The sequence below is a fragment of the Zonotrichia albicollis genome, chromosome 1 (assembly GCF_047830755.1).
Source record: "Zonotrichia albicollis isolate bZonAlb1 chromosome 1, bZonAlb1.hap1, whole genome shotgun sequence".
In the NCBI taxonomy this organism is placed as follows: Eukaryota; Metazoa; Chordata; class Aves; order Passeriformes; family Passerellidae; genus Zonotrichia; species Zonotrichia albicollis.
In genome coordinates this window covers 152269949-152292049 of record NC_133819.1, presented here as the reverse complement: position 1 = coordinate 152292049, position 22101 = coordinate 152269949, and the positions used below count along the sequence as shown (strand labels likewise).

At 43.0% G+C, this 22101-nt stretch overlaps 1 protein-coding gene across 10 annotated transcripts in view; it reads left to right on the top strand.

Moving 5' to 3' along the window:
• TSNARE1 (t-SNARE domain containing 1) overlaps positions 1 to 22101 on the top strand; it is a 469084-nt gene that overhangs the window by 1360 nt on the left and 445623 nt on the right. For 4 of the 10 annotated variants that reach the window (XM_026790533.2, XM_074557870.1, XM_074557813.1 and 1 more), the window contains exon 2: positions 14011 to 14109. The exons of 2 other annotated variants lie outside the window; for them this stretch is intronic. The gene's annotated coding sequence lies outside the window, so the exon portion shown is untranslated. The remainder of the gene's footprint in view (positions 1 to 14010; positions 14110 to 22101) is intronic. 4 more of the 10 variants (XM_074557830.1, XM_074557854.1, XM_074557821.1 and 1 more) reach the window with 2 other exon arrangements.

Sequence of the window (22101 nt, the reverse complement as noted above, 5' to 3'; positions counted from 1 at the left end):
AAAAGTACAAAGCGCCGCTTTCTGCGGTGGCCCTCGGCTGACTGCAGAAACTTTTTTTTTGGTTGCTTTTGTAGTTGGAAAAGTGTTTGTGGTTTGAAGCTTTTAATAAAAGCTCCCCCGAGCTGTGGGGTACAATTAACCTCCGGCATCTGGCGCTGGAGTGGACTTTGCTGGGGAAACCTCGTGTTCCCATGGAAGTGCTCGGTGTCTTTGTGTGCATATCAAAAAGCAGAGAGTTTGCAGAGCTAAAAGCACGTTTCATTCTGCCACCAGCACGCTGAATACGTCCTGCAGAACCCTCTTCTTGTTAGCATTTGAAGTTGTCTGTGACATTTTGGAGCTTGAGGTGCATCCTTGTGTCTGGGAGTGCTGCAGGAACAAGGAGATGTTTGTTTGCAAACCCTTGCGTGGGGTGGAAGCTCCAAGTTTTGCTTTGTGCTTTATTCTGCACAGAGGATTTAGGATTCAGCTGACTGAATCCTTAATTTTTACTAGCTGTGTGCTGTGGAGTGGGAAGGATTGATTAAAATATAAGGGTTTTCCCCCATCCTTTTTTTTTTTGTTAGCAATAAGGTTTATACTTTATCAAGCATTTATCCCTTTTTCTAGGCTGTTTTTTTTCCTTTGCAGTGGGGCTGTGAAAATACAGTGCTCAATCCTGCCCTGCTGGGCTCTGCTGAGGTCCAGGTGTCCCTGTCCAGGTGTTTCTGCTCTTTAAATCACCACTGATTCAGCCCAGCTGCTCTCTGACCCCTTGATGCTCTCCTGCTCTGCTGTCTGCTCCAGCTGTGATGCCCTTTTCCATCTCATCTCCAGGCTGAGCTCTGGGTGTTGTCTGGAGTCATAATCATGGAATCATGGAATGGGTTGGGTTGGAAGGGACCTTAAACACCATCTGGTTGCACCCCCCTACTATGGGCAGGGACACCTTCCTCTGTCCCAGGTTGCTCCAAACTCCATCCAACTTGGCCTTGGGCACTTCCAGGGATGGAGCAGCCAAAGCTTCTCTGGGCAGCCTCTGCCAGGGCCTCCCCACTCTGTCAGTAAGGAATTTCTTCCTAAAATCCAATCTAAATCTACTCTCATTTAGCTCAGTGATATTCCCCTTTCTCCTATCACCCTGTGCCCTTCTGGAAAATCCCTCTTCTTTGTGTTGATGCAAATTCAGGTTTTTAAATCCCTGATGTATCAGGGCACTGCTGTCCTACCCCTTGTTGCCCTCCTGCTTTGCCAGCTGCAACTTTCTTTTCTCTCTCATCCTCAGTCTGGTTTCTAGACTTCTTCTAGGGTGTTAAATGTGCTGATTCCATTTTCCAGTGGTCATCCATGCAACAAATCACCCTTCCTGTGCTCCAAGGCCTCCCACCTTCCTGGTTTGCTTTTGTTTATTAATGAAACCAAAAATTAGCTTGACCAGTAATGCAGCTTTGATGGATGTGGGAGAGGCTGATCAGTGCAGCCACGTGTCCTGCTTGATCCAGGCTTCTGATTCAGATTCCATCCTTGTTTCCTCCTGTTGTTGTGTCTAAAGCAAGAGTTACAGGGTGGTGAGGCAATGAACCAGGCTGCCCAGAGGAGCTGTGGGTGCCCAATCTCTGAAAATACTCAAGGCTGGGTTGGATGGGACTTGGAGCAACCTGGGATAGTGGAAGGTGTCCCTGCCCATGGCAGAGGTTGGAACTGGATGAACCTAAAGGTCCCTTCCAGCCCAAAGTGTTTTGTGATTCTGTAAATTATTTAGTTGAGACTGGTCGAGTTTAGTTGGCCAAAGATACTGGTAGAACAGATATTTTAATATTACAATATTTTATTCCCATCCTCTCTTGTGCAAGCAACCCCATTCATCCTCTCACAGCTCTCTTCATTTATTTATTTATTTATTTATTTATTTATTTATTTATTTATTTATTTAAAATGTTTTAAACCTCTTATCATTTACTCCTCATCACACAGCCCTCTGGTGTGACCAGGTTTCCCTTCCTGCTCTGGGTCTGAAGAATCTTTACCAGGAGTGGAGGAAAAATAAATATTCGGTGTCTTGATAAATTTGCACATAGATATCACAGCACTTAAAATGTGATTGAAAAAAAATAAAAGAGGGAAGCTGAAAATGAATGAGAGTATGTGCTTCCCCTTCAGATATATATATATATATATATATATATATATATATATATATATATATATATATATATTTAAAATGGTATTTTGAATTGTTGGTTCTTCTAGGATTTCAGGAATATTTAAATACCAAGTGTGAAAGGGCAAATAATATCAAGATAAAAATAACACTTTCGATTCCCTGCCTGTACCATAAACACATTCTGCTTCATGAAAGTGGAATGAACTGTTAAAAACTTGAAATTTACTTTTCCCATCTTTTATTATTATTTCCCATCTTTTATTATTATTCTCCTTCCTACAATTCACCTGCTTTGTGCTGTGGGGTGAGCTGGGTGGCTCTCATTTGGGTTTTTATGGACCTTCCAAAGGTTGCTGGTGCTTCAGAGGACTGGAAATTGGTGAGACCTGAGGGGTTTAGGTGGGCAGGAGGAGCCTCTGTTTTATTTGGAGTTGGAATTGTCATTGTCGGGGCAAAGGCTGATTGCACTGGAAAGGACAGGTTTGGTCCCAGTGAGGATGGATGGATGGATGGATGGATGGATGGATGGATGGATGGATGGATGGATGGATGGATGGATGGATGGATGGATGAATGGATGAATCTTTCCACCCAGGGCATGGTTGGTCTTGTGTTTCCACCTCTGGTGTCTGGACTGGGGGATGAAGAGATTGAAGGCAGTTCTGTGGACAAGGACTTGGGGGTGAAGGTGGATGAGAGGCTGGACATGACCCATCCACACGCACTTGGAGCCCAAAAATCCGAGCGTGTCCTGGGCTGCATCCAAAGCTGGGTGGGTGGGCAGCAGCTGATGGGGTTGTTATGCCCCTTCTCAGGTGAGACCCACCTGCAGAGCACAGGAAAGACATGGAGCTGTTGGAGCAAGTCCAGATGAGGCCACCAAGGGGATCAGAGGGATGGAGCCCCTCTGCTCTGGAGCCAGGCTGGGAGAGCTGGCATGTTCAGCCTGGAGAAGAGAAGGCTCCAGGGAGGATATAAAGTCCCCAAAGTGCCTAAAAGGGCTCCAAGAGAGCTGGAGAGGGACTTTGGACAAGGATCTGGAGTGATACAACAGGGAAAATGGCTTCCCACTGACAGAGAGCAGGTTTAGATTCAATATTAGAAAGAAATCCCTTATTGTGGAGGTGAGGATGCCCTGGAACAGGTTGCCCAGAGAAGCTGTGGCTGCCCCATCCCTGGAAGTGTTCCAGGCCAGTTTGGAAGGGGCATGGAGCAACCTGGGATAGTGGAAGGTGTCCCTGCCCATGGAAGGGGGGTTGGAACTGGATGATGTTTAATGTTCCTTCCAGCCCAAACCATTCCATGATTCCTGACCATTAGAATCTGTGTATTTTCTATGACATGATCCTCTCAGTCTAAATTTAATCCAGCTGTTTATGCATGAGCCTAACTCACAACTGGAGGATCAGAGGGTACCTCCATGTTGGAGTTTGTGGGGAACATGCTGCAAAACTTCTTCCTCAGCAGCATCACCAACCTTTCAATGTGCATTGTATTTTACTGAACACTTTTTACCGTGTGCAAATCCAAAGTGTGGCCCCAAACTGGCCTGGTGTTTTTGGCACAGGGCACCACAAGCCTGGAGGAAAGCTCTGCCTTCCACTTGATGCTGAACAGAAAGCTTCATAAAATATTGGTGCTTTTTTCCTACTGCAAAACAGCCAGAAGTGTCTGTATTTTGCTGTCAGAAAGGCTATTTGTGGTTTTTAATAATACACTGTTATTTCCCAAAGAATATGGTCAAGATAAGAATCCTACTTCCTTTTTTTTTTTTTTTTTTCTGCTTGCCTTGCAAATGGTGGCGTCTAAGATTAAAATAAAGCAAGAGTTAAATTAATCTGATTTAACACTTGCAGGGAGGTTTCTATTTAAAACTCTTTTTCTTCGAAGTGTCACTAGTCAGGAAATTCAGTAGGCAGGTGCCATCTCTTTGTTGCAGTGCATGGGCACATCTCTGCAGTGTTTCTGATGATGGAAAAAATAGCATTTAACTAAAATAAAAAAGAGACAGGATGGATTATCTTTTTTATTTTTATGTCCATTTTCTGTGTCCATTAGAAAAGCAAAGATTGCACTGATAATCAGCTGCTTTTTGAATATATCCGGAAGATTGGTACAAAAATAAGAAGAAATGGTGTGTCAGCAGGTGGTTTTGAATTTTTTTTTTTTTTCTGGGATGCAGAGTGTGGGGAAAAGCTCTCCCAAGGACCATTTGTCAGTTCATCTGCTGGGATGCTGCAAGAAAAATCTGGAAAATATTTCCCAGCTACTCCTTGAATGAAGTCAAACTTGGCTGCAATATCTATACTTACTATTTTTATTTTTTGGTAAAATTCCTATTTTTGGAACTAAATACTGATGTTGGGTTAGGTGATGATCTCTTCACACTCTCTGTCATCTCTTTCTTAAATAAAGGCAGAAAATAACTGCAAAATGTTTGATGCTTTTCATTGCATAGTGTTTGTTTTGTTCTTGCTCTGCTGTCCCCCCTGCTGCAATGCCAGACATCGCAAAAATAAGATTTTTTTGAGGTTATTGAGGACTTTATTAGTCCTCCTTCTCCTCTCTGCATACATTTATTGTCATTCTGGTCTTGAATAACTTGGCCATGTATTTTTTTTCCCCTTGTAGGACTCCTCCATCATCTGGTGCATGGAGTAAAGGAGTGCAGGAGACAGCCGTGCTGTAGGATTTTATTCCAGAGCTGTTGCCATAGTTCTTATTTCTGTAAAATAAAACATTTTCTTCTTCCTCGAGAGACTTTGATCATGCTCATTGCTGAAACCTGTTGCTTTTTTCCCCCATTTTTAATGAATCTTCTTGTGATGCTTCTGCCGGGAGGAGGGAGGTGCCTCCTTTGTTTTTCTACATGTGAAAAATCAGGCGAATTTGGAGGTGTTATAACCCAGATTTTTGGATTAACCCATTTCTGGGCTGCGTGAGATGCCAGAGACTCAAATATGGTATGAGGGAATTCCCAAACTTGCTATTAATGGCTGCTTTGTAAAAAATCCCATACAAAGCCAGGAGTTCTGTTTTTCTTCGTCCTTCTTCCCCACCTTGGAAATTCCCTAATTTTTTGTGAGAGGAAAAGAAGGAATGGCTTTAAGCTGAAGGAGCTGAGCAGCTGGTCTAGTGGAAAGTGTCCCTGCTCATAACAGGGGTTTGGAATGAGATAATTTTTAAGGTCCTTCCAACCGAAACCATTCTGTGATTCTGTGATTTACTGACATGTGACATCTCATGACTGTCACCACAGTCCTCATACAATGGTGCTGCCTGCCCAGCTCCTGTGCCCCAGTTTTTGGGGTGTCTTAGAGGAACAAAATCCTCCTGGGCTGTTCAGGGAAGCTTTGAATGATGTCTCACTGGGTCTACGAGTTGTGGACAGGTCACTTCAATTTTAGATCCATTGAATCATAGAACAGTTTGGGTTAGAAGAGACCTTCAGGATCATCTCATTCCAGCTCCAGCCATGGGCAGGGACACCTTCCACCAGACCAGGCTGCTCAGAGCTCCTTCCAACCTGGCTGTGGGCATTCCAGGGATGGGAAATGCTCAGGATCATAGGGACCAGTGGTTGCAACTCACTGTAGGTAATTGCAATTAGGTTTGAGCTGAATTATTAGCAAATGCTTTACAGCATCCCATATCCCAGCATGGAGATGTTCACCATGTTCCAAGTTCTTCTGATTTTGGAGATAAAAATGCTGCTGTGCATCTGGAGATGGGGAGGTTGATGAGACTGCAGAAGTGCTGGGTAGCACCTTGTTTCATATAAGCCTGTACGTGACAGAAATTCTTGTTGGAAGCTGCAGGGCTTCAGATTTCCCTTTGTGTGAACTGAACCAGGAGCTAAACCTTAATACAGCTTTTTACTATATTTTTCCCCACAAAAACAATTGATTTGTGATCCTTTGTGACACAATTCGCTTCCTAGACTCTCATGAGAGCCTCCTAATTTCTAAATACCTGATTTATACATAAATTTAGACATAGTGTTACATAGCTGGAGATGTGATTTACCTTCCCCAAGTGTATTAAATGTCTTCTATTGTGTGCTGGTAATCTCCAGCTGCTCTCTTACCTGAGGGCCTGTTGCTGCTGGGGTGACCCTGATGTCAGTCCCATCAAATATTCTGCTGCAGGTTGGGGATGCTCAGGGAAAAAGTATGAAAAATTAACCTTACAAAATACGTATGTTATTGAATTAACAACTGATTTCTGTAATATAGTGCATAAGACTATATATATAAAACTCAAATATATATAATAATACTGGATGTGATTTTGTTTGCTTTTTTGTTCTGGTTTTTTTGGCCTTTGTTTTAAGGAATTTAAAATTTTAGTCTCTTCTCTGCCAAAAGTGCCGTGGGATTGATGTGGGCAGGATGAGGCCATGGTGAATACTCATAGCTGTGATCAGGGAAGTTTGTCCAACCTCTTGATCCTCCCCATCCTCTTGCTTTAAAATCCCATGCAGGTTTTAAAGCTATCCAGAGCTGCAGTAATGCTGAAAAATCAAGTCATTTTACTAAATCTACTTTTACTAATAATAAATATGGTAAAACTCTACAATAATTAAAATAGTGGTGCTTAAATTGTGTTGAGGTTACTGCATGCTAAAGGTTCAATTTCTCAGTGTCAAAGACCTTCAGCTTCCATTAACAGCAAGTGCTCAAAGATGGTAGTAGGTGGCAAAATGTGGATGTGGAAGCCTGAGAAATGCTGTCCAAAGCTTTTTGACACTTGTCTTTTAGAGAAAAACTGTGTGCTTTCCAAAGCTCTCCTAAGTTTTGATCATGCACTATGGGGAGGTTTCATAGCTATTGGTTGGTTTTCTAAAAATATAATTGGTTCTGTCCTAGTACTCAAACCGGCCCCTTGGAGAGATGTCTTAGCAAGTGGTGAAAACAGGATTGCAATATTTGTGTAAAACAGGACACCTTTTAATTTGAAAAAGCAAACTGAGACTCTCACTACAGATATTTTCCTGTTGATCATCTTCAGAGCTGAGGCAGGTGGGTTTCATAGGATCCTAGAATGGTTTGAGTTGCAAAAGACCTTCTTCCAACCCCCTGCCATGAACAGGGACACCTCCCACTATCCCAGGTTGCTCCAAACCCCATCCAATCTGGCCTTGAACACTTCTAGGGATGGGACATCCACAACTGATCTGGTTTTGTCTCCTTTTTCCCAAACATAGGGCAATCATGAGACTGGAATTCTGGTGGGTTGGGGTTTTTTTCCTCTTACGGGAATACTGGCAAATTAATTGTCAAGATCCTCTTCCCTGTGCATGGAAGCCAAGGTCTGCTTTTTTATTTTCTTTTTTTAATTTCTATTTTTTGCGTATTGTTCAGATGTACCTTTGTTTCCTTTCATATCTAAAGATATCACACAGGTTCTGAAGTCTTCAGGCTTGCCCTTCTCTCTTTGGCCAGTTCTTTTCCTACTGCACTGTGCTTGCCTTCCATTTAAAAAATAATTATAATTTAAGTGTAATCTCGGAAACAGAGTTGTGCATCCTAGTCCTGTTTGCGTGGCATTTGAGCACAAAGAGTGTACAGAAAATAGTCTGGAGATCCTCCTATCCCCAGGGGCACTCACTGCCTCTCTGCCTGTACTTCCTGAATTTGAGCATCTCTTTTCTTCCTGGTGAGACCAAAAAAAGTTTTTGAATTTTCCTTTGTGGCTGTTTTGTGGGTTTGAGATGCTGCTGGCTCCTTCAGCACCATCAGGGTGTCTCCTGCTGGGACAGTTTGGCTTTTGCTTTTTTCCTCTACCAGCAGAAAGGAAATTACTTTTCAAAATTTGTGGTTCTTCCTGGGCTGGGACAACAATCCAAGTCCTTGGAAGCAAGTGGTGGCCTGCAGGGTAAGGGGATGAGTGGTCTCCAGTGGTCATTTCCTTGTAGGTCATAGAAGGGTTTGGGTTGGGTTGGAAGGGACCTTCGAGATCATCTTGTTCCAATCCCCCTGCTGTCAGCAGGGACACCTTCCACTAGACCAGGCTCCATCCAATCTGGCCTGGAACAGTTCCAGGCAGATGAGTCCCTTGGCTGCTTTCCTCTACAACAACTTGGTTGAGGGACACTTCTGGACTTGATGTCCTCCTCGCTTCTCTCCCACACCCCAGAGAGGCAGCTGGTTTTCATGAGTGGATGTCATCTCCATGGACATCATCTCAAAGCTTACCAGCATCATGATAAATCCCTTGTTATTGGCTGGAGCAATGTCCTCTGGTGGTTCTCCAACCTCTGTTTCCATTAACTCACCATCCTGGGCAGACTGAGCCTGGATATTTTGCCTGGCTGGCTGCAAACCACTTTGCAGAGTTGTTCTCCTGAACAGACCAGGGTGACCTTGCACTCGCTGATTTGGTAGCCGGGCTCCGATGCCGATTCCCTGCGTGGCATCTCATAAATAGCTCCAGTTTTCAGTTTCATTTCCCAGACCTGTTTACACCTTGCCAGAAATAATTACAACCTCTGAGCCTGGGGTTTGCTGGGCGAGGGGGAGGAGGGCAAGGAGAAAAACCTGCGATCCATGTTTTTTCAAGCGCTGTCGTCAACGTGGTGCTGCCAGTGGGATTGGGATCTCCCTTCTGGGGCATGAATCAGGCTGTGCTCGCGTCCACCCGGCATCGCTCCCCTTCTGTGCTTGAGAATTCTTCCCCTTCCTCTGTTCAGCATCATCTTAAATTCATATCCCAGGCGGTGCCTCCCTCACCTGCTTTATTACCTCTTAATGTGTTTTCCCAAGAATGTCTCGCACGCGGATAAACCTCTCCCGCTGCCCTTGTAAAACCAGTTCTTTCTGCGCTCTTCCTCCTCCAGCGCCTGTGCATTTTTCCTCCATCCATGCAGAGCTACTTTTCTCCTTCTTGCCATGTTTTCTTGAGCACCTTTGGAACCTGAGCATCCTCCTGGAGAAGCGGGTGGATGCCATCACTGCCGGCTTTGCATCCGAGCCGGTGCTCGCTGTGGTCATGTGTGGAGCCGGTGGGGAAGGCAGGAATATTTTTAGCCTGCACTTCTGTGAGCTGCTCAGGGGGCCGCCCACAGCAGAGTATTAAAATAATAGCAGGGACATTGGGTAAGCTGTGCAGCAAAATGTTGATATGCAAATTGCCATCTTAAGAGCAAACCTCAAGGCGATTTTTGGCAATGCATGCAAGGCTCCAGAGCGGTGTGTTTTGAATAAAGATTACAGCAAAGGGATTTTGCCTGGAGGCCACGCTCGTCTCATTTATTCTGAAGCTTAGCAGAGCTGGTAATTCAGTGTTGGAAGCCAACAGGGTGAAACGTATGCACCTTTAAAAAGGTATTAGATTAGCATTGGTGAAACAAAATGTCACGTCACCTCTGTAACTGAAATTTCCAGGCTTGCAGGAGCAATAAATTTGGTTGGATTTCATTTGCGAGCAGTTCCTGGGCGCTGTCCAAGGAAGAGGTGGCTCTGATGGCAGCAGAGTTGGTTTGGGAGGTTTTGAGGCATTACCTGGTGAAAAAAATGAGCTTTTGCCAGCTGATTCCACATTTTTTGGACTTTTTCTCTTCAACTTGGTGGTGGATGGCTTGGCTGTTGGAAACCTTGCAATAGGAAATCAGATCACACATGAATTCCTTATTTTTGTTGGGGTTTTTTTGGTTCATTTTCCTGGCTATTGAGTTCATGTTGGCACTACTAGGAAGGAAACAGCAGTAAATTTGTAGTATATTAGAACAGTTTGAGTTGGAAGGGATCTGAAAGATCATTTTGTTCTGACCCTCTGCTGTGTGCAGGGATGCCTTCCAGTAGACCAGGTTGCTCCAAGCCCTGTCCAGCCTGGCTTTGGACACTTCCAGGGATGGAGCAGCCACATTGCCATTCGTGTCATGTCGAGCTTCCCATCCACCAACATCCCCAAGTCTTTCCTCTCCTCAGGGCTTTTCTCAATGGAGGATTTGAATTCTTTCATTTATTCCAGTTCTTGAGGAGCAAGGATGAAATTGTAGGTGTTTTCATTATTCTTTGTTTCCTTCACCCATCAATGCCTGGGCATTGATAGGTAAAGGAAAAGTTCATATCACAACAAATATATTGCTTTAGAATTGAAAAGTGGCAGTAAATTAAAACAACATGTGAGTTTTGGTGGTTTTTTGAATTTTTTTCATTCTTGAAGACTGTTACAAATCCATCCCTTTTAGAGGTTGGAGAGAGATGATTTTGAGTGGGAATAAAAGTAGTTGGTAGCTAATTTTTCTCACTTTGAACGAAGCATGGAAGAACCAGGTGGCTGAGACTCTGTGGGAACACATTCTGACTTTGATACAAACTTGTGTTGATCAGATCTTAGTTCACTTGTATCCTTTTACTTTAATTACGTGTTCCAACACCATGAGACTTTTAAATATCAGATTTTGAGAATGTTCTCTGCCAAAACTGCACGCTTTAAGTGCAGATCCTGTTGGCAGGCATCTCAGGAGCTGTTGACTTCCCTCTTTTGTAACCTCATCCTCTCTTGCCGAGTTTTTTTCCTCCTTAAAATTCTAACATCTTTTGATAAAATAGCCAAGCTCATGGGTGTGTAGCCCTGTGAAGATCACTGTGTCCTGCCTGCATCCCAACAGAGCCGAGTAAGAACAAGAACATCATCTTTGGAGTTTGGTTCAGGCAAATCTTGAATCTTGCTTGTGTCTGTCCTTTGGTGCATCCTGCTTTTCCCTGGCCTTAAACACAAGATGCTGGTTTAGTCTTCTCATGTTTCCTTGTGCCTTGATGAGATATTGATTCTTCCCTTCAAGGTGATGAAACTCTGCTCCTGACTTTGAAATGCTCCAAGTTTCCACCTCTCCATTATTGTTCCTTCTTGATTATTTCATTTGCAGGAATGTTCTTAATTTTCCCCGAAGCTTGTTTTTTGGTGGTGTATCAGGGAACATCACAGCTGACTGTCATGCCAGTGTTTTTGTCTTTCCAGATTGTGTTTCCTGAAATTTCCCATCAAATCTGTGTTCAACTCCTTCTGCATTCAGTCTCCTATTTTAAGGTCTTTATTGCAGGAATTATCTTTGTAGTCTGTATTTATACAACATTTCATGTGATGCAGATGTGATTCCATAGGGGTGCCTTTGATAATACCTTTAAAATTGTTGTCTTAGTAGTTAAAAATCTTGAGAATGCTGTCATCTTACATAAACATATTTATTTATATAGATCAGAGACAAAAATTAAGACATATTAAGACATTGTAGATGTTAATACTTAAAAATCAAATACAAATAATTAAAATATACATGTATTTTTTGTCTGGCCCTACCTTAGTTCCTTTGGTAGTTACGACACCAGCTGCTTTCTGTGGGGCAGCTGAAATGCTGAACTCTGATCTCAGCAGATAAGAAATATTTTTGTAAAGCTGTGCATTTAGACTAATTCTGTCTGCCGTAGAATGTGCTGAGGATTTGTGATCCTCAGCAAGCATTTGACAGATCTTAACTAGATCTGCTCTGTCTTGTCAATCAAAATTAAACGCCCACCTCACTCCTTCCTACTTTCTCTCTCTTCCAGCCTTTTTATTTAGGTTGGTCATTAAAATTGCTCATAACCATAGAAACGAGGAAAACCCGCCCCTTACTTTCCAGAGCCTTAGAGTGATATTCCTGTACTGACATCATGTGAGTTACATACACGATGGCTTAAAATAAAAACCCCAAAACCTGCAGGTGGGCAGAGTTGTCATTAATTCCTCCCTATAATGGAACTGTCCCAGTGGATGCCAACCAAGGATCACATCCCTCTTGCATTCCTGTATGGAGAATGCAAAAGGGACACAAAGGAGAGGCTCTGCTGAGGGAAAAACACCAGAAACAGATTGAATTGGAGAAGAAAACATCAGTTCAGAGGATGGCACTGGTGGGAGGATGAGATAAGGAGAAGATGGATGGGCAAGAAGTCTCATGTGCAATGTGGGGGGGTTTTGATCATTCCAGTATTGGTTTTCATCCTCCTAGGGCTGCCCTGGGTGCTCTTAGGGCATAATGATATTTCTGGGAAATTGGACCACCAAGTTTCTACACTTAAGGACCCGAATCCCCACTTGGCAGGATGGGGTGTACCATGGCTTCGCTTGTTCTGGAAAGTTGCAATGACCACTGGTTTGTTGCTTGTACAGGCAACAAAAATGCCTTAAAAATGCTTGCCCCAAGGCTATGTGAAGGTGATAAAAACTCCTATCTAGCATCCAGGAACATCCTGAGATTTCAGTGCTGGACTCTGTGTGCTGCACAAATAATTCTGTTTTCATTTGGAGCAGGACTGCCTCAGTTTGAGACAAATTTTGTCATTTATTTCTCCCCACCTTCAATTGCAATAAATCATATGTAGGAAAGTCTCCAGGATGGAGATGTGGTTTGTTCTTGAATTAGCTGGATGTAAAAGTTTCACCACTCTTAATCTGAAGGCTTGTCTCTTGGGAAGAGGAATTTTGACCTTTGGCCAGAGAAATAACAAGGAAGAAGTGTTGTGTGATGTGGCATGACAAGGTGCTGCTGAGCAACATCTTAAAATTTAAAGGTCTTCCTTATTTACCCTGTCTTTGAAAGCTGGTTCTGGGTACTGTACTTTAACTTAAAGACTTTTAATCATTATTTTTTCCCCATGTTTTGGAGGTGTTGACTTTTGAGGGTGTTGAAGTCGATTGTGTAATCAAAGAGGAGGAAAGGGTAATTGGATGGTTTTTCTAAGGGTGGAAAAACTCAAGGCTGCTGCTCTCTTTGGTCCTGATGTCATCCCAGTGATTTTACTTCACCATCCCATCATAAGGAGGGAATAGAAGGATTTCATGGTTAGTCTGGAAGGCTGTCTCCTGTGTGGTGATCCTCCTCCTGCTTAAAACAAGCCCAAAATATCAGCATTTTCATTAAAACACTTTCTTTGAGGAATAATTGCTGTAAAAAGTCTGTAATGTTTTTATTTCAGTACTTTGCCCAGTGTATAAGTGCCTTTACCTGAGTTGCCTAAGCCATTCTTTTTCTTCCTTTCTCTTTTATTTTTTATTAAAGCTTAATAAACTGTGTTGAAAGTATCTTAAGTTCCTTCTGGAGCATTAGTTTCCAAATTTGGGCAAAAAACCCTCACAAGCAGTTGTGAAAGTGTGTGTGGGAAATGCGTTTATGATGTCACTACAGTCTCCAGAGTTATCTGAGTTTCTGGATCCTTATGATGAGAGGAAATGGCCTCAAGTTGCACCAGGGGAGGTTTGGATTGGATATAAGAAAAATTTCTTCACTGAAAGCATGGTCAAGCATTGGGCAGAGTGCTGAGGAAAGTGGTGGAATCACCATCCCTGGAAATATGTGCTGGGTCCACTTGGTTGTCTCAGTGATGTGGTTCTCTCTCAGCAATCCGTATATTTGCACATGCTTTCTTTTTGTAGGAAATATAGTAAAAATATAGTAAAAACATCATAAAATCAGTTTAACTGGCTTATACTGAGCATAAACTATGACATCTCTAAACAGGGAGAAATGACAATAATGTGAAATCACAAGTTGCTGAAAATGAAAATTACTTGCTGTGTTTCACTAGGCATCCCCTAAAGTTTGCACCCTGAAATGAAAAGGAAGAAATGTTCTTTTGTTTCCTTTTTTTGGTGTGTGTGTTCCATTGTCAACATTGTGTAGGCCAAAAGCAAAGCTTGCCTAATATATGGATATGTTTAACAAATTCACAGGGTGTGAAAACTCCCAGCTGAATCTAAAGATACAGCTAAAACCTCAGTCTTGGGAATCCCTGAGCTTCAGGCTGAGGGAAACAGAGCAGATAAAAGCCTGTTTGTGCTTTTCACATCTGATTTTCTTTTTATTTTCCCTTTTATCTAAACAGGAACAATACTGCTGAGCTGGGCCTTGGGTCCATTGGGTTATTGCTGCCAAGTTCCCAACAAGTGGCTCCGCAGCACAGCAGAATAAAATTGTGGGTGAGGTAATGTTTGCTGCTTTCTTTCCTTGATAATCCTTCTCATTTCATTTTTTATTCTTTGATTTTGGTTGGTTTTCTTCACATCCTTTCATCTCACTGGAGGTGATGCTGCGTGTTGTAGGGGAGTAAGGGTGTAGGAATGCTGTGGGCTTTGCTCTTGCAGATATTCACCTCTGGATCACATTTTCTGCTCTTGCAGTGGTTTCTTTGTTTTAACTGGTTACCACTGGGTGATCTCCATCCAAATTTTCCCTCTGACCTTTGATCTTGGCTGTACATTAAGCTCTGGGATGTCCCCCTGCTCATGGAATATTGACTTTGAGCTGGGCTTTCTGGCCAAAGCCAGAGTTGCTGGGTGTTCTCTGCTAGGAACAGATGGTCAGTGAAAGTTCCATTTTTCAAGGTGCAGCAGACTGTGTCTGTAAAGCCTATGGAGTTCTTTAACAGCAATAACAGTTTTCTTAAACTGCATCTGGTTTTCCCACCTGGAATATCGTTAAAGGTAATTTGTATCATGGCTGGAATGGTTGTTTCATGGGCTCCAGCTTAATAGGAGGAAATAAGTATTTTCTTGGGTATTTTTGGTTTAGTGTCTTTTTCCTTGTTAGGATGTTATAACAGAATTAGTAAAATGAGTGGATTCTGATATATCTAAAATGGTGTATCTAAAATGATTCTGATATATCTAAAATGGGTATATTTATCTGAATTGATTGGTTATCTTGCATGAAGAAACTAAGATACTGAAGAAATTTGAAACAAATCCTAAAAATGGTTTTCTAAATTTTTAAAATATTTTTCATTTCTCTACTCCTGTTTTCCATAGCCCTTGGATCGTTGGCTTGTTCCAGCTCCAATTCATACACAGAGCTGAAGAGATTTTGTAACATTCAGTAAATAATATGCATAAATTGTGCCTATTAGCGTTCTGAGTAATTACCAACAACAGAGTAAATTCGAGGTTAATGAGATTAACGGGGCAGAGGAAGGAAAGCTCTGAGTGCCCCTCCCGGTGTCCCCGGAGCCCAGGGTGGCCCCGTTTTTGTTGACAAGCCCAGCATGGCTGGAGCTGCAGCAGTGATTTTGCTGCTGTTCCCCAAACAGAGCCTAATGAGTTCCTACTGCTGGCATTCTGCTTTAAATGCTGGATAATGTTATTAAATCCCACTCCTTGTGAGGGTTGTTTTTAATAGTTGTGTTTAATAGTTTTGTTTTTTCCCCCATTTGCTCTGGTTCTGGGGATCAGTAATAAGGTGCCTGGTTAGCCCTCATTCTCTGACATCTTCTCCCAGACATCTGGTACCCTCCTGGATGTCTCCTCAAAGCCACCAAGAGGAATTGACCAGTCTTTTCATGTTACTGTCAGAATATTGTACTCAGAAGTACTTTGAGATTAACCCTTGTTTTCTTATCCTAAGATCCATCCTGGCTTGATTTCATTTGTCCTGTGCCTTTTTCCCTCTAAGAGCACTTCATTACATGCTCTCCAGTAAGTCTAGCAGGGACAGAAAGTCCAATTTCCTAGCAAAACATTTTTATTTTTCTACTCTAGTATCCCTCAAGCCCTCTCTCTTTTCCAGGTTAGTGGGTTTTCTGCTCTCTGTCCATCATCTTCCAGCATCCTCTGGCAGTCTTCAATGTTTTATCAATGTCACTATCTCAGAATTGTTTATTTGAGTTTTCTCCACCCAAAACTGCATCTGCGTGGTTCCCTCGAAGCTCTGGGCACCGACTCCCCTTGCTGGTCACGTCACAAACTGCAACCTATTTTTTTTTTCTGTTTTAAATGAAAATGCCTTACCCAGAGACCTATTTCGTTTACTCAAGATAAATGTTGTACTTATGACTCTGGTTTTTCTTGTTCCGGCAGTTCTGATTAAACCATGAACTTTCCATGTAAACAATTCAGGTAGAATAGGTGCGCTGCACATTGCCTAAATGAATTATTCACCTCTTAGCTTTTGTTTTCATTTCTTGGTTATTCGTTCCTCTTTTTCGTGTGGGCTTATTTTTTAGATTTATTTTATTATTGCAAGTTGTTCTCCTGTTTCAATTGTGTAGTGCAGTGATTTCTCTCTCCTCTCAGTTCTTTCATGTTTTGTTGTGAAGTTGACTGGTTAAGAGATCAGGAGCACACGTAGTGTTCTCCTCTACCCTTCCAGTTGTAGGGAATAATGAGGAAGAACCAGGAAGATCCAGCAGATCAATACCAGGCCCTGAGCCTGGTGTCACTAGCAGATTTTTGGGTTTTCCTATGGGATGCTGTGTGAGCGAGGCCCTTTGTTCTGCTGTCTCAGTGCAGGTAGCTGCTGCAGGGATCTCCTCAGGGAAGGAGATCCCTGCAGCAGCAAAGGCACCAGGGTTATTGATGTGTTTGAAACCATGAGAATGGCCATATAGGAATTAGGGCTCCTTCCCCAAAAAGAGATATGGGAACAATAGCCCAGCTGAAGTGCATCTGCACCACAGCATAGGCAACAAACAGGAGGAGCTGGAAGCCCCTGTGCAGATGGAAAAATATGGCAAAATTGCCATGAGAGAAACATGATGGGATGAGTCCCACCGCTGGAGAGAGGGAGCAGAACGAAGCCCCCATAATCCAAGGGGAAATGGTCAGGGACCTGCTGTGCCACTTAGGCCACCACAAGTCCCTGGGGCCACATAGAGTCACAGAATCATAGAATAGCTTGGGTTGGAAGGAATACTAAAGATCATCCAGTTCCAGCCCTCCTGCCATGAGCAGTTGCAAAAAGCAGGGACATTTCCCACTGACCCAGGTTGCTCCAAGCCCCATCCTGGCCTTGAACACTTCCAGGGATGGGGCATCCACAGCTTCTCTGGTCACCCTGTGCCAATGTTTCTCCACCCTCAGTATAAAATATTTCTTCCTTAGAACCTATGATGGTGGGGTTTTGATGATAACAGTTCCTCCCTTGCCCTGTGCAGACATGATAAAGGGCATTTTGAGGGAGAGTAAAGTAGATCTTGAGGTTTTTTTGGTGGGGTGATCTCACTCCCTTTTCCCCTGCTCCCCATTGGTAACTGGGGGAGCAGTTGATCTGAGTGTTGTCTCTCCATGCCAAGGCCATGATTCCCATTGCTGGTCAGCCTGTGGGGAAATCCTGCTGGTGCTTCCAGATGTTGCAATGCAGATGGACAGAGAGGTTGCTGAGCTGCAGAACAGCAAGACCTCCATAAGCGAAGAAACGTGTTAAATCATAACGTCTTAAATGGCCATAGTTTCATTGGGATATTTCTGCAAATAGAAATGTGATGGAAACAGCTAATGTGTGTGTGTGTGAGTGCAAGGGAGGGACTTGCACATATTTCTGTGTGAGGGCATGGGAAACGACTCAGCTTGCTGCAGCTTGTTGCTAATATTTGTGTCTGAGTGCTTAAAATTTCACAAGAGATATTAAGACTTGAGAAATGTGTTTTGCTGCCTTGTAAGTGTATGATTAAACCTTCATCATTTTCTTCCTTTTCACTGTGGGAATCTTTAAGTCGTTATGCTTGTTTTCTTCAGGCATCATACTGAAAGCAAAGAGTGGCGTTGTTATTTATTTATTTTTTGGAACGTGCTCCTCTCTGCCTGTTTTATGCAAAAGCACTTTAATTGATCTTTCAGACAGTCAAGAAGAGGACAAAGAAGAAAATATTTAATGCAGCATATAATTCTTTCTGGTTTTGCCTCAAAATAAAAAGCCACTTTGCAAGGATTTATGTATCTAAACACGTTTTATGTAGATGGAACAGCTACATTTTATCTGCCTACTGCAGGAGGTTGATGCAAAGAAATGCCTTGATCAAGGGTTTGAACTGGTTCTGGGTAACTCCAAACTGTTCCAGTGGTGAGCACATTGCCAGTTTCTTGCCACCTTGATTACAATTGTTGTATCTTTCTATATTTGTGATTTCCTTGACTATTTTAATTTAATCTTCTTGAATGTTAAAAATGAAAATGATGCAGGTCCTTTCCTTGCTGTGCTGTACTGAAGCACAGTAACATCCCATTCAACCAGGAGTCCCTCCTATGTATTTTGCAGCTCCAGGATGCTTTGGATGAGGTGAGAGGACTGTGGCTTCTCTTTAATTCTCCTGCTGCATCCAGAGCTTAGTCAAGCCTGGCACTTGAGCACAGATTGCCTGAACTGCAAAGCATCACCTCAGTGTCAGCACCTCCCTTCTGTCTGTTTTAGGTGAAACAACTGCAGGGATTCGATGCTGTTGTTTGCTTCCCTTCAAGGTTTGAAGGCTGAACATCTTCCATGCTGGTGGAGTCAGGAGTATTTATGGGCTGGAATCACCTTGCTTTGGCTCTGTTGTAGTCAAAGGTCAAATTAAACAGCGTGTGTCAGGTTCTGTTCCGTGTTTGTGATTTGTTGTGGCCGAGATGTGGAATGCACACACGAGTTAATGCACACTTCTGTGGTTTGCTCCTTCAATACTAAAGATTTCTGGGCATATCTGGACATGGCCTGCAAGAGTCAACTGAGAGACTGCCTGAAAGCTCTCCCTGAAATAGTGAGCTTTGGAAAGCCCTCTGTAGCCTGGGAAGACTGAAATGTGGGCCATGGGGTTGTTGTCACCTTCATGTGCTGGAGATTTTGTCAATTTAAATGAGTTAAAATACTTGGAAGAGATTCATCTTTTTAGAAGTTGTGTCAATGCCTTGAATGTCTCGAGTAAGTGAAAATCCCTTATTGAAATGGCTTTTTGATAGTTTGGAGATTTTCAGCTGCATTCATTTGAAATATGCCTTGTGCCATGACTTAAGAGGACATTTTCAATATATTTTTGGGTTTCTTTTATTAAATATTAAGCTTGAGAAAGAACAGCCCCTGTCAGCCACCCTCCCCCCCAAAAGAAGGATGAGTAAAAGCAGGAAATAAACTAGAGGAGCTTGTCATTAAACCTAAATCCACTTACAAACATCTAGTAAATAGGCATCTTTAGAGGCTCGTTCTGTACTTTTATTGCAAGGATGGTGTTATACTGCTGTATATATCAGAGAACTGGGTAACAGCACGTCCTCTGTCCTCAACAACTGCTTAGAGCTGTAGGTTTTTGTGCTCAAGCCGATGAATATTTTAGCTTGATGTCTCCAAGGGTAAAATGAAGGAGTAGCTGCTCTGAGGGATTAATACAGAGTGAATTAGATGTTTGGAAAAGGCATTAAAAGTTGCAGTGGCTGTGTTGAATCCCAGCATTGGAAATGTGAGGTGAGATGCTGGGGTGCATCCCCCTGCTGCAGAGGGACATCCATCTGGATTGCAGGATGAAAACATCTGTTTTTTTGTTAGTTGGTGCTTAGATGACATGAAAAAATGGGGAAAAAAGCTTACTCCCCACTTCCTCTCCTCTTTCTCAGTATCAATCATAAAAATAGTTGTAAGAAACCTAGGGGATGTTGCTTCTCTGTTCCCTCACAGCTTCAGCCAGCACCACAGGCAAAATGCTTGTGGGTACCACAAGGATGATGTTTCTTGACCCCAGAAGCTGCATCCCGACTTTTTCTCCCTATCAGCTACAAGGCAGGAATATACAGCCCAGTGGTCAAGGAGATGCCCAAGGAATAGCTCACAATAGTGGGTGGTGGTGTCCTCTGAATGTCCTGCTCCTACAGCATCACTGGGATGGGAGCCAGGCACCATCTTTGACACAGGTAAGCACTAACTGGGGTATTGAGACCTCTTTTCCTACTGCCAGGGTTATTCTGGAGCCCCAGCAATGCCTGGAGCAGCCCAGCCCTTGTTCTGCTGTTGGGCTCGGGGCTGGTTATTTTGCCACGTTCTCAGAAATCGCTGTCAACTCAGCTCGCTTTTTTTAGAAATGTGCTTTCATCATTTGTGATCCGAAAGGCTCTCCTGCAATGGAGGAGGTTTGGGCTGTTATTTTTAACTGAATGTTTCATTGATCTCATTTACAGCACTCGCTGCTGGTCCCTGTGTTGGCAAGAGAGCAGAGAGGCAGCCGTGGTGTGGGGCAGGGAGGGAGTGCTGTGGGAAGGTTGTGAGTTCCCTCCCTTGTCAGAGCTAATTCATCACAGAGCTGCAGCCTAAAGATGACTTTTTGCATAATTTTAGGCCAGTAAAAGTCAGGGCTCCACTCTCTTGTAAGTGAATTTATGGAGTTCAGCTCTGTCCAACATTTTGGTCTTGGTGTCATTAAGACAACACCAGAGTCTGATGCATTCCAAAGAAAACCCTACCAAGAATAATTTTAAAAAATGCTTAGATTTTGGATCAACAAGATGCAATTTCAACTCTTATGAAGCAGCTTGTGCTTTCTCTTGGGTTAAATTAATCCTGCTGCATTCTCAGCTGAAGAGTTTGAGTTTCAGCAACTGGGACATGGTGGGACCTTGGCTTATGTGGTAGGATGGAGGGTGGTTTCTTCTAGGCAGTGTCATTCTCTCCTGGAGAAATGGAGGCTCGGGGGGACATTATCACTCTCTACAACTACCTGGAAAGAGATTGTAGTGAGGTGGGTATCAGTCTCATCTCCCAGGTGACAAGTGACAGGATGAGAGTAAATGGCCTAAAGTTTAGGGGAGGTTTAGATAGGATTTTAGGAAAAGCTTCTTCACTGCTAGGGTTGTTAAGCATTAGCAAAGGTTGCTCAGGGAAGTGGTAGAGTCACCATCCCTGGAAGTGTTCAAAAAACGTGGATATAGCACTTGAGGATGTGTTTTAGTGGTGAACATGTTGGTGGTGCTGGGTTAATGGTTGGACTCGACGATCTTGGAGGTCTTTTTCAACCTTAATGATTTTCTGGTTGTCTGTGATGTGGAGAGCAAAGCCTTCAGGGAGTGTAAATGGGAGCTGGGAGCACCTGAAACCTTCAGTGACAGGTTTGAGTGTTCAGCTCAGTCCTAACCAAGTGTGTAAATAAAGCTGAAAGCCTCAGGAGTGGATGATTTTTCTACTTGATGAGCCAGAAAATTAAAGACAAACAGAATATCTGGGGCCTGGGCCTAAAAGTAAGAGCAGATGAGCACTACTGGATTGTTTACATAAATATTTTTTTACTTTTTTGATAGTTTGAAGTCTCTCACTTCCTTTAAGGCTTTCTTCTGTTGGTGTCTTTCTGCCTCTTCCGCTGAAGTAGGTTGGTTGAGTTAATCACATCAGAGGGAAAAAATACAGTTCACTGATTTTCTCCTCCACCCAACCATCAATGTATGTATTCACCAAGCACGTAAGGACTTAATATCTCAGTGTCCTCAAGGAAAACTCAGGCAAATTCATTGACTATCTATTTTTTTGGTATCACACAGTCAATCAGTTAACATGTGTCCAGGTCTAGATTATCCATGTGGGTTGTTTGTTGCCTCTCTGGGTGCTTTGGAGAACAAATTGAGGCATGGATGGATCCTGAAGCTGAGGAGGAGGAGGATCCATGGGTACAGGGAGAGTGTGGAGAGGTTGTGAGAGAAGCATAATGATAATATGGAGTGGGAGAACAGGGGTTGTCATGGCAGGAAGCTTTTTGTAGGGGACATAGGTGGGGATTCACTGTTGATTTCTGCAGTCCTCAGTTTATGCACTAAAGGGATGTGTGGGTTTATCACTGCTAAGCCTTGTATTGACCAAAAAAAGAGTAGAAGGGATATCTTCTTTTTCAATATGTTCTGAAACATTTAGGACATTGTCAATAATCTTCCTGATGCAAAATAACTGAATTACTTCACATTCCATATATTTGGTGTATGCGCTCTCCTCCCCTAGAACCGATGAGTATGTCAAGGAACTTGATTGTGAAAACTAGCACCTCTGTGAGGTCAGGGTGGCTGCCTGTGTTTTAGAGATCCTCAGGTGTTTCAAGGCAAGTGTGTTCATGTGGATAGTCCAAATTTAGAAAGAAAAGTAGGGTGAGATTCAGCCTGTCCTGCTACGTTGAGCTTCTTCATATATTCACAGAATCACAGAATCTTCAGGGTTGGAAGGGACCTCTGGAGTTCTTCCAATCCAACCCCCTGCCAAGGCAAGGTGA